Here is a 2792-nt window from a genome sequence, read left to right on the forward strand (position 1 = left end):
TCAGATGTGTGTGTTAGTTGCTCAGTTGTGTCTAATTCTTTGTGACTCCATGGACTGTAGCCCACCAGACTCCTCTGTCCATGGGATTCTCCAGGGAATAACTGGGGTGAATAGCCATTTCCTCTGCCAGTGGATCTTCCCAACCCAGGGATCAAACCTGGGTCCCCTGCATTCTAGGCAGATGCTTTGCCATCTGAGCCACCAGGGTAGTGTATTTTGGATATTAACTCCCTATTGGATATATGATTTGCAAATATTTTCTCCCATGCAGTATGTTGTATTTTCATTTTGTTAACGGTTTCCTTTGCTCTGCAGAAGCTTTTAGTTTGTAGTCCTATTTGTTTATTTTTGCTTTTGTTCCCTTTGCCTGAGGAAACATTCAAAAGAATATTGCTAAGACGAACGTCAAAGAGCATACTGTGTTTTCTTCTAAGAGTTTTATGGGTTCAGGTCTTAAAATCTTTAAATGATTTTGAATTAATTTTTTTTGCTATGTAAGACAGTAGACTAGTTTCATTCTTTCGCATGTGGTTGTCCAGTTTTCCCAACACCATTTATTAAGAGAATATCCTTTCTCAATTGTATTTCTTTGCTCTTTTGTCATAAATTAACTGTCCCTATAGGTGTGGGCTTATTTCTGGGCTCTTTAATTCTACTCCATTGATTTGCAAGTCTTTTTTTTTTTTTTTTAAATGCAGGTTGGTAAATATTCTTTCAGGTTTTGTGAATATTTTCATTTTACATAGTGAAAATCACATACACATATATTTCTGTATCTTCCTTCCTTCATTTAATGTCACATAGCATAAACATCCTCAGATAATACTAAGAATTCTGCATAATTATTATCCTTAAGAGCTTCAGAATATCCTTGCCTCAAACCAGCCTACTGTTTAACCAATCCACTGTTTCTAGACACCTTCAGTGTTTCCACTATTGTGTTATGAAAAATAATATTGTGATAAATTCAAACTCTGCTCCACATTTTGGATTTTCTTTTTTTAGTAGACAACTAGAATTACTAGGTCAAAGGTAGAGAACAAATGTTCCCACTCAAATTGCCAAATCATCTTCCATAAAAACTGTATGAATTTACAGCTTCAGTGGCAGACAGGGCTGGTCTCATTACATCCTTACCAGCACTGAGGTTTCTGTATTCGTTTTGGTTTTTAGGTCCTAACTGATTTGATTGGCTTACACACATATTGTTGGCTTACACATATTGCTGAGGCTCTGACACATCTCTGAGGAAAGATAAGTTCAAGTAGAACTGTAGGTCACTGATGTCCTTATTTCTGTGAATTTCCTGTTCCAAGGCATAGGGATGGAGAGATGGGAGTAGGGCGAGATTAGAGGTATCTTCTTATGATCTCTTTTATCCGATCAACAAACTTGCAGACTTGGGTATAGACACCTGGGTCACTGCGTTGGCCACAAGGGAAACTTCCCCATGACATCAGGCCTTGCAAGGCACCTCTGCACATCAGTGGTCTCCTTGGTTCACTGTTGCAGGCACACCACTCCACAGGTGCTGGAATTGAGGATGCCAGCACAGAGCATGGAGTATCCCAGCAAGTCCTTACAAACCTTCCTTAAGTCTTGGGGGGAGATGAGCTTGATGTCTGTGCACATGAGCTGTGCTGGAAAGGTCACATCAGGGCTAGTGGTGGTGCCCCAGCCATAAACAGTGCATGTGGTCTGGGGCGGGTTGTGGGTCACAGTGGGAAGGCAGGTTGACGTTCTTGACATTGGATGACAGCCTGGCCCAGCCATTTAGCTTCACCAGCATGAGGCTGTTAGCACGGGTCTGTGTGGCATAACCTGGATGGTGGACAGGACGGCATGGCCTTCATGTTTTGGCCTCCTACCAGCCGATCACTGTGCATGTGCAAATTGTACTCATTCATCATCCAGTGGGCAGTGGTGAGCACCCACTGCTCGCTGAGCAGCACGCCTCCTCAGTGGGGCTGACTGCCCTTGTGCAGGGCCACCTGCCAGGGCTGGGAGCCTCTTGGACACGGGACTCCATCAATAATCTTCTCCAAACATTCATCACCCTGGGCGTCCTGTGCAGCAGATCCCAGGACAAAGGACAGCAACAGGATCAGCAAGGGTGCTGCCATGGCAACCTCTGCGTCTTTCAGGGGCTGCCAGCAAGGGAGGGCTCTCTTCTGCTGGGGCATAAATGAAGCCCCTTCTCAGCTCTGGAAGGTCAGATCTGATCTGGGCACCAGACTCCATTGGGAGCCAGGCACTGATGTCTACTTTTTCTAACAACTTGGTTCAGTCTTTCAGATGTGTTCAATTCTTTGCGACCCCATGGACTGCAGCACACAAGGCTTCCCTGTCCTTCATCATCTCCCAGAGCTTGCTCAAACTCATGTCCATTGAGTTGGTGATGCCATTCAACCATCTCATCCTCTGTCATCCCCTTCTCCTCCTGCCTTCAATCCTTCCCAGCATCAGAGTCTTTTCCAGGGAGTTGGCTCTTCACATCACATGGCCAAAGTATTGGAGTTTCAGCTTCAGCATCAGTCCTTCCAACGAAAACTCAGGATTGATTTCTTTTAGGATTGACTGGTTGGATCTCCTTGCTGTCCAAGGGACTGTCAAGAGCCCTCTCCAACACCACGGTTCGAAGGCATCAACACTTCGGCGCTCAGCCTTTTTTACTGTTCAGCTCTCACATCCATACATGACTACTGGAAAAACCACAGCTTTGACTATATGGACCCTTGTATGAAAATAATATGTCTGCTTTTTAATATGCTGTCTAGGTTTGTCATTGCTTT

General features: G+C 44.4%; 1 pseudogene; it reads right to left on the minus strand.

Moving 5' to 3' along the window:
- Positions 1 to 1349: 1349 nt before the first annotated feature.
- Positions 1350 to 2123, minus strand: LOC129654217 (kallikrein-7-like; annotated as a pseudogene).
- Positions 2124 to 2792: the final 669 nt, after the last annotated feature.

Source organism: Bubalus kerabau, chromosome 5 (assembly GCF_029407905.1).
Source record: "Bubalus kerabau isolate K-KA32 ecotype Philippines breed swamp buffalo chromosome 5, PCC_UOA_SB_1v2, whole genome shotgun sequence".
Classification (NCBI taxonomy): domain Eukaryota; kingdom Metazoa; phylum Chordata; class Mammalia; order Artiodactyla; family Bovidae; genus Bubalus; species Bubalus kerabau.